Source organism: Castor canadensis, chromosome 1 (assembly GCF_047511655.1).
Source record: "Castor canadensis chromosome 1, mCasCan1.hap1v2, whole genome shotgun sequence".
NCBI classification, from domain to species: domain Eukaryota; kingdom Metazoa; phylum Chordata; class Mammalia; order Rodentia; family Castoridae; genus Castor; species Castor canadensis.
The window spans coordinates 66,530,634-66,544,055 of record NC_133386.1 but is presented as its reverse complement, the minus strand read 5'-3'; positions in this window follow the sequence as shown (position 1 = coordinate 66,544,055).

Genomic DNA, 13,422 nt, shown 5'->3' with positions numbered 1-13,422 from the left:
AGAGTGATCCAGAGTTTGCTCAGCATGCAAGGCCTGAATTCAATCCTCACCACTGCCAAAATTAATTAACTAATTAATTAAAAGAAATCTCCTTCTTATTCATGTATCAGTTTGAATAATTTTCAGGTCAAAAATGATCAAACATTAGAAAAACCATAACTTTAAATTAATATAAAAGTAGAATGCTATTATCCTAACATTTTTTCCTTCTCATTAAAATATATGTTTCCTAATTTAAAAGTCAAATATGCATGTATTGCAGAATTTTTCCTATTTCAGCTTAAGGAAAAAAATGTATACTTGCAACCAAAGAATTGAAGACACTAGGAAGTGATGTGAATAAAATCCAGGACTTATCAACTAAAAACAATATATAACTCTCACTGACAGTAACTGTGCTAATTATGGTATGTGAAATTATTTATCAAAATCCTCACGCTCATTTATGAGGTAGTTTGTTATTAATCCACATTTCAAAATTAAAGAAAACAAAATAAGAAGTGTATCTTGTTTAAAGTCAGAGCATAGAACAGAATTGCATTTTGAATTCAAGCATTTCTGAATCCAGAAATTCTGCTCTTGGCCATTACACTCTTTCCTTCTCCATAGCACAAAAGTACAAATGTAGGTAAAAGAAAGAAGACCTTGCAATATATAAGTTGCTAATAAAAGTTAGTATAATACCAAGACATATGAAGCTTAAAACATAGACATCAAATTCAAAACTCAGAGCTGAACATAAGGAAGATAGAAAGCATGTGGTTTGAAGGTAGTAGATGCAATCGGAGGACACCATGTTAAATGAAGTAAGCCAAGCTCAGAAAGACAGAGGCCATATGTTTTCTCTCATATGTGGAATCTAGACACAATGCAAACACAAGCAATATTATGAAAAACAGGTTACAATAAGGGAAGGTCACTAACAGGAGAGGGAGTGTAAAAGAAGGAAGTCAAAAAAGTGAATATGGTTGATACACTTTCTATACAAGAATGAATGTAGAATTTTTAAACATGTTGAAATCCCATAAGAAGGTGACTAAGGTAGAAAGGAGAAAAAAAGAAGGGATGAATCAATTTGGGTTATAATACATATATATGTGAACATGCCACATGAAACTCCCTACATAGTTATATTAAACGAACAAAAATGCCTTTTTGCAAAAATGAACAGAAAGGTAAAACAGGTCATACTAAGGTTGGTACCAGTGGCACCATGGGAGGATATAAGGAAGGGTGTAAGAGGATGAATTTGGTGGAAATATTACGTACTCATGTATGAAAATGGAAAAATGAGGCTTATTGAAACTATTCCAGGAATGGGGGGAGGGGTGATATAGGCGAATGATGGAGGAGATGAATTCAACGATGATACATTGCAAGAACTTTTGTAAATGTCACCATGTTCCCCCAGTACAACAATAATATGATAAGAAAAAAAGAAAAAAAATTAGGGCTTGGGTGTACTTCAAGTGGTACAGTGCTTGCCTAGCAAGTGCAAAGCCCTGGGTCCAATGCACATTGATACAATAAATAAACAAATAAATAAATGTAAAAACTACAAATCCAAAACTTGCTGGAACTAATTCCGCTATAGAGAATTCTTCATTCACATTTATTTTTTCACTTGCAAAATTAGGTTCACAGCATTACTGATAGTAGAAACAGATTAGAAACAAAACAAGTATCTTTCAGGGTGTTACCTTAAGTGCATTTTCTCACCCAGTTTTGTTTTTATCCTTACATCAAGGCTGGATTGATAGTCCTGGATAATATCTCTTATAATTTAAAACTATGTGCATATTGCTCCTTTTTTTCATGCTAGCATTGTTTCTTGCTGGGCAGAAGTCTGAGACCCGGTTTCTTGTCCCCACTCTTCAGTAGAAGGGACACTTTTTTCTGCATAGAAGTTTGTTGAATTGTTGTCAATCTTAATATTCATCAAGTTGGCCAAAATATTTCTGAGAATTGACAATTGTCAAACATTTACTTTCTTGCAATGCCACATTATTTTCCTATATGCAGATTAATGTATTAATTTGTATTATGAATATTTTTGGCTAACATAAAATTCAGTAATTCTTTTTTTTATTGTTGTATTATTCATATGTGCATACAGTGCTTGGGTCATTTCTCCCCCTTGCCCCCATCCCCTCCCTTACCACCCACTCCGCCCCCTCCCTCTCCTCCCCACCCCCTCAATACCCGGCAGAAACTACTTTGCCCTTATCTCTAATTTTGTTGTAGAGAGAGTATAAGCAATAATAGGAAGGAACAAGGGGTTTTGCTGGTTGAGATAAAGATAGCTATACAGGGCATTGACTCACATTGATTTCCTGTGCGTGGGTGTTTCCTTCTAGGTTAATTTTTTTTGATGTAACCTTTTCTCTAGTTCCTGGTCCCCTTTTCCTATTGGCCTCAATTGCTTTTAAGGTATCTGCTTTAGTTTCTCTGTGTTAAGGGCAACAAATACTAGCAAATTTTTTACGTGTCTTATATATCCTCACCCCTCCCTTGTGTGCTCTCGCTTTTATCATGTGCTCAAAGTCCAATCCCATGGTTGTGTTTACCCTTGATCTAATGTCCGCATATGAGGGAGAACATACGATTTTTGGTCTTTTGGGCCAGGCTAACCTCACTCAGAATGATGTTCTCTAATTCCATCCATTTACCAGCGAATGATAACATTTCGTTCTTCTTCATGGCTGCATAAAATTCCATTGTGTATAGATACCACATTTTCTTAATCCATTCGTCAGTGCTGGGGCATCTTGGCTGTTTCCATAACTTGGCTATTGTGAATAGTGCTACAATAAACATGGGTGTGCAGGTGCCTCTGGAGTAACCTGTATCACAGTCTTTTGGGTATATCCCCAAGAGTGGTATTGCTGGATCAAATGGTAGATCAATGTCTAGCTTTTTAAGTAGCCTCCAAATTTTTTTCCAGAGTGGTTGTGCTAGTTTACATTCCCACCAACAGTGTAAGAGGGTTCCTTTTTCCCCACAACCTCGCCAACACCTGTTGTTAGTGGTGTTGCTAATGATGGCTATTCTAACAGGGGTGAGGTGGAATCTTAGTGTGGTTTTAATTTGCATTTCCTTTATTGCTAGAGATGGTGAGCATTTTTTCATGTGTTTTTTGGCCATTTGAATTTCTTCTTTTGAGAAAGTTCTGTTTAGTTCACTTGCCCATTTCTTTATTGGTTCATTAGTTTAGGGAGAATTTAGTTTTTTAAGTTCACTGTATATTCTGGTTATCAGTCCTTGTCTGATGTGTAGCTGGCAAATATTTTCTCCCACTCTGTGGGTGTTCTCTTCAGTTTAGAGACCATTTCTTTTGTTGAGCAGAAGCTTTTTTTTTTTTTTTTTTAATGAAGTCCCATTTATCTTTGCTATCTCTTAGTTGCTGTGCTGCTGGGGTTCCATTGAGAAAGTTCTTATCTATATCTACTAATTTCAGAGTATTTCCTACTCTTTCCTGTATCAACTTTAGAGTTCGGGGTCTGATGTTAAGATCCTTGATCCATTTTGAGTTAATATTGGTATAGGGTTATATGCATAGATCTAGTTTCAGTTTTTTGCAGACTGATAACCAGTTTTCCCAGCAGTTTTTGTTGAAGAGGCTGCTATTTTTCCATCGTATATTTTTAGCTCCTTTGTCAAAGATAAGTTGCTCATAGTTGTGTGGCTTCATATCTGGATCCTCTATTCTGTTCCACTGGTCTTCATGTCTGTTTTTGTGCCAGTACCATGCTGTTTTTATTGTTATTGCTTTGTAATATAATTTGAAGTCAGGTATTGTGATACTTCCAGCATTGTTCTTTTGACAGAGTATTGCCTTGGCTATTCGTGGCCTCTTGTGTTTCCATATAAATTTAACGGTAGATTTTTCAGTCTCTTTAATGAATGTCATTGGAATTTTGATGGGAATTGCATTAAACATGTAGATTACTTTGGGGAGTATAGACATTTTTACTATGTTGATTCTACCAATCCATGAGCATGGGAGATCTCTCCACTTTCTATAGTCTTCTTCATCTCATTCTTCAGAAGTTTATAGTTTTCCTTGTAGAGATCATTCACATCTTTTGTTAGGCTTACACCTAGGTATTTGATTTTTTTGAGGCTATTGTAAATATAATTGTTTTCATACGTTCTTTTTCAGTTTGTTCATTAATAGTGTATAGAAATGCTAATGATTTTTCTATGTTGATTTTATATCCTGCTACCTGCTGTAGCTATTGATGATGTCTCTAAGCTTCTGAGTAGAGTTTTTTGGGTCTTTAAGGTATAGAATAACGTCATCTGCAAATAAGGATGTTTTGACAGTTTCTTTACCTATTTGTATTCCTTTTATTTCTTCTTCTTGCCTAATTGCTCTGGCTAGGAATTCCAGTACTATGTTGAATAAGAGTGGAGATAGTGTGAATCCTTGTCTGGTTCCTGATTTTAGAGGGAATGGTTTCAGTTTTTCACCATTAAGTATAATGCTGGCTGTAGGTTTGTCATATATAGCTTTTATAATGTTGAGGTACTTTCCTTCTATTCCTAGTTTTCTTAGAGCTTTTATCGTGAAATGGTGTTGGATCTTATCAAAGGCTTTTTCTGCATCTATTGAGATGATCAAGTGGTTTTTCTCTTTGCTTCTGTTAATGTGGTTTATTATGTTTATTGATTTTCATATGTTGAACCACCCCTGCATTCCTGGAATGAAGCTTACTTGGTCCTGGTGATGTGTTGTTGAATTCGGTTTTTGATGTGTTGTTGAATTCGGTTTGCCATTATTTTGTTGAGGATTTTTGCATCAATGTTCATTAAGGAGATTGGCCTATAGTTCTCCTTTTTGGAGGTGTCTTTGCCTGGTTTTGGGATAAGTGTAATACTGGCCTTATAAAATGTGTTAGGCAGTTTTCCTTCCCTTTCTATTTTGTGGAACAGTTTAAGGAGGGTTGGTATCAGTTCTTCTTCAAAGGTCTGATAGAATTCAGCAGAGAATCCATCAGGTCCTGGAGTTTTCTTTTTGGGGAGACTCTTGATTGCTGCTTCAATTTCATTTTGTGTTATAGATCTAGTCAGGTGATTAATGTCCTCTTGGTTCAGTTTTGGATGATCAAGTGTATCTAGAAATCTGTACATTTCTTTAAGATTTTCAAATTTATTTGAATATAGGTTCTCAAAGTAGTCTCTGATGATTTCCTGGACTTCCATGGTGTTTGTTGTTATCTCCCCTTTTGCATTCCTTTTTTTTTCTTTTATTATTCATATGTGCATACAAGGCTTGGGTCATTTCTCCCCCCTGCCCTCACCTCCTCCCTTACCACCCACTCCGCCCCCTCCCTCTCCCCCCCACCCCCTCAATACCCAGCAGAAACTATTTTGCCCTTATTTCTAATTTTGTTGTAGAGGGAGTATAAGCAATAATAGGAAGGAACAAGGGGTTTTGTTGGTTGAGATAAAGATAGATACACAGGGCATTGACTCACATTGATTTCCTGTGCATGTGTGTTACCTTCTAGGTTAATTCTTTTCTATCTAACCTTTTCTCTAGTTCCTGGTCCCCTTTTCCTATTGGCCTCAGTTGCTTTTAAGGTATCTGCTTTAGTTTCTCTGCATTAAGGGCAACAAATGCTAGCTAGTTTTTAGGTGTCTTACCTAACTTCACCCCTCCCTTGTGTGCTCTTGCTTTTATCATGTGCTCAAAGTCCAATCCCATTGTTGTGTTTGCCCTTGATCTAATGTCCACATATGAGGGAGAACATATGATTTTTGGTCTTTTGGGCCAGGCTAACCTCACTCAGAATGATGTTCTCCAATTCCATCCATTTACCAGCGAATGATAACATTTCGTTCTTCTTCATGGCTGCATAAAATTCCATTGTGTGTAGATACCACATTTTCTTTTTTTTTTTTTCATTTTTCTTTTATTATTCATATGTGCATACAAGGCTTGGTTCATTTCTCCCCCCTGCCCCCACCCCCTCCCTTACCACCCACTCCGCCCCCTCCCTCTCCCCACCCTCAATACCCAGCAGAAACTATTTTGCCCTTATTTCTAATTTTGTTGTAGAGAGAGTATAAGCAATAATAGGAAGGAACAAGGGTTTTTGCTGGTTGAGATAAGGATAGCTATACAGGGCATTGACTCACATTAATTTCCTGTGCATGGGTGTTACCTTCTAGGTTAATTCTTTTTGATCTAACCTTTTCTCTAGTACCTGTTCCCCTTTTCCTATTGGCCTCAGTTGCTTTAAGGTATCTGCTTTAGTTTCTCTGCGTTAAGGGCAACAAATGCTAGCTAGTTTTTTAGGTGTCTTACCTATCCTCACCCCTCCCTTGTGTGCTCTCACTTTTATCATGGATACCACATTTTCTTAATCCATTCGCCAGTGGTGGGGCAACTTGGCTGTTTCCATAACTTGGCTATTGTGAATAGTGCCGCAATAAACACGGGTGTGCAGGACTGATTCTACTAAGTTGGGTTTTTTCTCTCCTCATTTTAGTCAGATTTGCCAGGGGTCTATCGATCTTGTTTATTTTTTCAAAGAACCAACTTTTTGTTTCATTAATTCTTTGAATGGTTTTTTTGGTTTCTATTTCATTGATTTCAGCTCTTATTTTTATTATTTCTCTCCTTCTATTTGTTTTGGGATTTGCTTGTTCTTGTTTTTCTAGGAGTTTGAGATGTATCATTAGGTCACTGATTTGGGATCCTTCAGTCTTTTTAATATATGCAGTCATGGCTATAAACTTTTCTCTCAGGACTGCCTTTGCTGTGTCCCATAGGTTCCAGTAGGTTGTGTTTTCATTTTCATTGACTTCCAGGAACTTTTTAATTTCCTCTTTTATTTTATCAATGATCCATTGTTCATTAAGTAATGAGTTATTTAGTTTCCAGCTGTTTGCATGTTTTTTGTCTTTACTTTTGTTGTTGAGTTCTAGTTTTACTGCATTGTGATCAGATAGCATGCACAGTATATTTTCTATTTTCTTATATTTGCTGAGGCTTGCTTTGTGCCCTAGGATATGATCTATTTTGGAGAAGGTTCCATGGGAAGGTGAGAAGAATGTATATTGTGTAGAAGTTGGATGAAATGTTCTGTAGACATCAAGTAGGTCCATTTGATCTATTGTGTATTTTAGATCTTGGATTTCTTTATTGATTTTTTATTTGGATGACCTATCTATTAATGACAATGGGGTGTTAAAGTCTCCCACAACCACTGTGTTAGAGTTAATATATGCTTTTAGGTCTTTCAGGGTATGTTTGATGAAATTGGGTGCGTTGACATTGGGTGCACACAGGTTGATAATTATTATTTCCTTTTGGTCTATTTCCCCTTTTATTAGTATGGAATGTCCTTCTTTATCTCATTTGATCAATGTAGGTTTGAAGTCTACTTTGTTAGAGATAAGTATTGCTACTCCTGCCTCTTTTTTGGGGCCATTGGCTTGGTAAATCTTCTTCCAGCCTTTCATCCTAAGCCTATGCTTATTTCTGTCGGTGAGATGGGTCTCTTGTAAGCAACAAATTGTTGGATCTTCCTTTTTAATCCATTTCATCACGCAGTGCCTTTTGATGGGTGAATTAAGTCCATTAACATTAAGTGTTAGTATTGATAGGTATGTGGTGATTCCTGCCATTTAGTTGTCTTAGTTGTCTGAAGGTTTGATTGTGTGTACCTAAGTTGAGGTTACTCTCTACTTTCTTGCTTTTTCTTTTCCTATGGTTTGATGCTGCCTGTCTTTTCATGCTAAGTTGGGTTTCACTTTCTGTGTGCAGAATCCCTTGAAGAATTTTTTGTAGTGGTGTCTTTGTGGTCACATACTGTTTTAGTTTCTGCTTATCATGGAAGACTTTTATTGCTCCATTTATTTTGAATGATAGTTTTGCTGGGTAGAGTATCCTGGTGCTGAAGTTATTTTCATTCAGTGCCCGGAAGATCTCACCCCATGCTCTTCTTGCTTTTAATGTTACTGTTGAGAAGTTTGCTGTGATTTTGATGGGTTTACCTTTGTATGTTATTTGTTTTTTCTCTCTTACAGCCTTCAATATTCTTTCCCTAATTTCTGAACTTGTTGTTTTAATGATGATATGTCGTGGGGTAGATCTATTTTAGTCTGGTCTGTTTGGTGTCCTGGAGACCTCTTGCATCTGTATGGGAATATCTTTCTCTAGATTTGGGAAATTTTCTGTTATTATTTTGTTGAATATATTACACATTGCCTTTGCTTGCACCTCTTCTCCTTCTTCAATGCCCATGATTCTCAAGTTTGGTCTTTTGATGGAGTCGGTGAGTTCTTGCATTTTCTTTTCACAGGTCTTGAATTGTTTAATTAATAGTTCTTCAGTTTTTCCTTTAATTACTATTTCATCTTCAAGTTCTGAGATTCTGTCTTCTGTTTGTTCTATTCTGCTGGATTGGCCTTCCATTTTGTTTTGCAGAAAATTCAGTAATTCTAAAATGGCTTCAAATTCCATGCTTACCAATTCAAAATCATTAATGGTTCTACTGAATGGACTTCTCACTTTTCTTAATGTGGCCTGATACAGAGCCTCACTCCCTGGGTCCCCTGCCTAACAACTTTCTTTTCTTGTTGTTAAGCGATACTTGCTCAAAGAGAGTGACGGATAGGATACTCAAACCTCAGAATAGATTAAATTTCACCATTATTTCTTTTTCAAGGCATCTTTTCCTTCGCATTTATAATAAATTTCAGTTATAATTATGTGGTACGTTTTTATGTTTTACTTATTTTTTCAATGGAATAAAAAATGAAGGAAGACAAGTACTGCACTTTATACGTGCAAAATCCCTAACACCTTACTATCTCAAAAGAGTTTCATTAAGTGGATACTGGGTGCATTTATAAATACATTGAATTATTTTAGAGATATTTTAAAATACCTATCCAATTATAAAAGAGAAGAATATGATTTTAATACTATTACTGCCTTTTCTTATATACTGTGGCCATTAAAAAATGTCAGGGTATCCTACCTCTACACTATGTGCTATAAAGTAAACACTCACCTATGCACACACACACATACACACACACACACACACACACACACACACATGTGTGTGTACTTGGGTTTGAACTCAGGACCTCCTGCTTGCTAGGTTAGTGCTCTACCACTTGAGCCATTCCACTAGCCCCAGGTCAACCCTTCTTTAATTCACTCTGTCTAGCTCCTCATCTTATGCCTGCTCATGCAGATTGAGTCAGACCTATTCCACTCAGGCTCTGCAGGATGTGAACACTGATTGCAGTCTGTTTCCATATCTTCCTAACTAGGGCTAAGTCTCTCAACTTTGATCAATGTAGGGAATCATTCCAGAACATACTGGTAAATCTATTACCTTTATGTTCCAGGTTTTTCTTCCATTAAATAGGTATGTGATCTCTATTTTTCTTTGGCTTGGAATGTAAGTTTTTTTGCTTTTCATGGTTATTTTTAATGAAAAAGTATCACTGCTCTACAATAAGAAAAGTTAGTTGTTAAAAAAAGTACCTGAGTGATTTTCATTCATACAATTTAATTCATATCTATCTTATTTCTGAATCTGAAATTTAGGCAAACTTACAGCTATTCTTGGCAGGAGACACACCAAAATTATTTATATCTTTCTCCCATTTTAAAATAAAGTTGTTTTTGAAAAGCTAGAATGATTTAAGTAAAAACATCAACTTTTGGAATAATGTTTTGATGGCAAAAATAAAATAAAGACTTTATTTAGCACATAAAATTAGGCAATACAATGTATACTTTCTAGAAGAAGGTATATAGCTATATAGTCTTCTTTAACAGTTCTTTCCATCTTCAAACTACAAGAATTCTGACTTAATAATTTCCTCAATATTATGTTATTGTTCACTTTATAGTATTTCATTATATTTACAGTAAAACTGAAACAACAAGGGATCATGTATCTCCCTAATTACTTTCTAACATGGTTATCATACAGATATTCAGGCTTCTGTCTCACTAGCATGATGGTTATTGACTCATGAATAAGAAACCAAAGAACAGTGTTGATGATATATGTAAAATAATAATCTAGTGTTGGGAATTGCTCTAAGAAATTAACAGTTGTAATTACATATACTATGACAAGTATGTACTATATATATTTAAGCTACAATTATATATAATATGCTTGAACATAATAATTATGTGCAGCATAATTGCAAATGCAGTCTGGAGTTCAAGATACCTGAGTCTATATCTTGATGGCACATTTACTACCTGCCTGCCCTTAGAGAAGTAACAACTTTCATAGATTCTTAGAAAGTGTCAGTGCCAATAATTTGAACTCATTGATGTGTGGTGAAGATTCATTGACACAAAATAAGGATACTACTCATGATGCTGCACCTGAATAAGCCCAGTCAACCTTAGAAAAAAATATATACATTCCATCTCATTATCTTGTTATTTTTTTGGTGGTATTGGGGTTTGAACACAGGGCCTCACACTTGCTAGGCAGACACTCTATCACTTGAACCACTCTGCCAGCCTTTCTTGCTATTTTTTAGAACAACAGTAATTCTGTAATAAAAGAGAAAAGAAGGAAGGAAGGGAGGGAGAGAGGGAGTGAGGGAGGGAAGGAGGGACAGATGGAGGGAGGTAGGGAGAGAAAGAAAGAGAAAAACTCATCGAGAACTTATTTTTAATATTTCTCTTTACACTCTTAAAAAATAAGAGGAATTGGTAACAGAGGGAAAGACTGTATTGCAGCACAACCTCAAAGTACATTTTAACAAAATAACTAAAGATGTTTTAGAATGATAAAAAAGGTAGTAGAGCATAGAGTGGTTTATTCTTGGTCTAGATCATTTCCACTAATATTTAGTATTGAATATGTAGAGTTTTCCATATAAAATTTTAGCAATATATAGACTTATAAACTTTAATTTTTATAATGTTAAGTCTACGTTCTAAAATAGGAATTATTTCTATCTGATCTGCGTTTATTCTAAAGCCATAGGTAACAAGTCAAATTAACACTTGAAATTTTAGGTGTGAATATTATCATTTTAAAATTAATAACCAGTCTTGACAATTTTTGTAATGTTTAAAATTTCACGAAGATAGTTGAATTGTAAAGGGTATATTTTTTTTCTTTAAAACTCAGCCAGGTGCCAGTGGCTCACACCTGTAATCCTAGGTACTCCGGAGGCAGAGATCAGGAAGATCACTGATTGAAGCCAGCCCCAGGGAAATAGTTCATGAGACCCTATCTCAAAAAAACCCATAACAAAGGAAGAGCTAGTGGAGTGGCTCAAGTGATAGAGTGCATGCCTAGCATGTGTGAGTTCCTGAGTTCAAACCCCAGTAATACCAAATAAAATTAAAATTCTATATTCCATAAAAACAACTCACTGGGGAGAACCTACATTGCAAAACATGTATGAGAAGAAGAACAAGGTTGCATGCTAAAACCAAAGGCACAAATAGATAGCAAGGAAACATGGGATTGCATTAAAGGCAATAATGTGAAGAAATAGTTTCATGCTTTAGCCTATAGAGCCACCAGTGTGCAGCAACACAACCAAATGTTATAGGACAGAGTGCAGCAGACCAAGCAGTTCACAGTTTTATTGCCAAAGTCATCTCTCTGGCTCAATTTGATGAATCAGAAACATTGAGCAATAAGTAAAATATCAGGAAACTGTGAAACTTCCTAGAATAATTTGGAATATACCTTGTCACTTATCAGTCATCCTCCATAACCAGCTCAATATGCATCCTTACTGTTCTATAATCTAACATCAGTGTGTTTAGTGTTTAGTAAAATCTGGTAGAAATAGTCCAGAATATAGAGTTAGACAAATTAAGGCTTAACTCACTGTTATAATTTATGTGCAATTTAAATGTCTACCTGTGAAAATTTGAGAAAGTTACTTAACCTTTTTTAGACTCATTGTTCCCTAATTGTGAGATTGAAATAAGCTTCATGGAGTTTATGTGAGAATTTAATTGGAATTATGTCTCTTAGGAAATGTAGATTTTTCCAATTATGAAGCAGCTTCAGGCAACTGACTGTGAAGTGGTCCACATATGAGTATAAGCATCTGTAAATTGCTACTACTTGGGGCTTTATGTTATTTGTAAAACATTTTAAATATTACTTCTAGGTTATAGAAAAATTAACAATTACAAATTCAAACTTCACTCTCCATTCTGATATAAATATTATCCCAGGATGTGGAATCAAAAAACTGACTTCATATTATACCAGTTAACTGTTTTATGTTTTACAATTATTACTATTGCCCTCTCTAAATTGGTTTGAAGAGAATGTGGGATTTGGTTGGTATAAAAATTTTTGAAATAGTACTGCACAGTCATGTTATACCCATGATGATAACATAGAAGAAATAGTGGTACAACCTAAAGACATAGAAAACATTCAAGAAAATAACAGGAGAAAATTTCTCAAAGCTTGAGAAAGAGACATTCATCCAGGTATGGGAAGCATTTAGACATTCATTCAGGTACCCAAAGATAAGAACAGAAGTCATATCATAATTAAACATTCAATATACAGAACAAGGAAATAATTTTGAAAGCTGCGAGAGAGAAGTAACAAGTCACAAATAAAAGAAAATCAATCAGTATAATATTAAATTTCTCACTAGAAACTCTAAAAGCAAGGAGGGCCGTAATGATATATTTCAAGCCCTGAAAGAAAGTAACTGCCAACCTACATTATTGTATCCAGCAAACTTTTTTATAATTAAAAGAGAAATAAAACTTTTCATGGTAAAGGGAAAATACTATAGGAATTCATGACCATAAAACAAGTATAGTAGAAGATGTTTAAAGAAATCCTAAACAAAGAAGAGGAAAGTAAATGGAACCAGGGAAATATGGGAAAATCTCATTATATGAGTGGAAAGCTAATAAAGTTTAATAAAGAATCCAGCATTACAAAAACAACAAAATGACTAGAATTACTATACCCCTTTCAATAATAACTCTGTTAATAATCTCAATTCTCTAGTCAAAATAATAATAATAATAAATACACACTGGAATAACAATAATAAAAAAGACCCAAATAATTGTTCCCTGTAAGAAACACACTGTACTGGAAAATCAAATACAGGCTTCATGTGAAAAGGTGCGAAAAGATAATCCAAACAAATGAAGCTTAAAAGCAGGCAGGAGTAGCTATTCTCATAACTGAAAAAGCAGATTTCAAGCCAAAATTCCTCAAAACAGACAAAGCAGTTCACTTCATATTGATAGAAGGAGCAATCCATCAGGAACAGAGTAACAGTTGTAAACATATATGCACAGAACGTCAATTTCAACCAATTTCAAAAAACAAATACCACTAGACATAAAAGCACAGATCGACCCCATCACAGTAATTACGTATATGACTTCAATATCCCACCATCACAAATAAA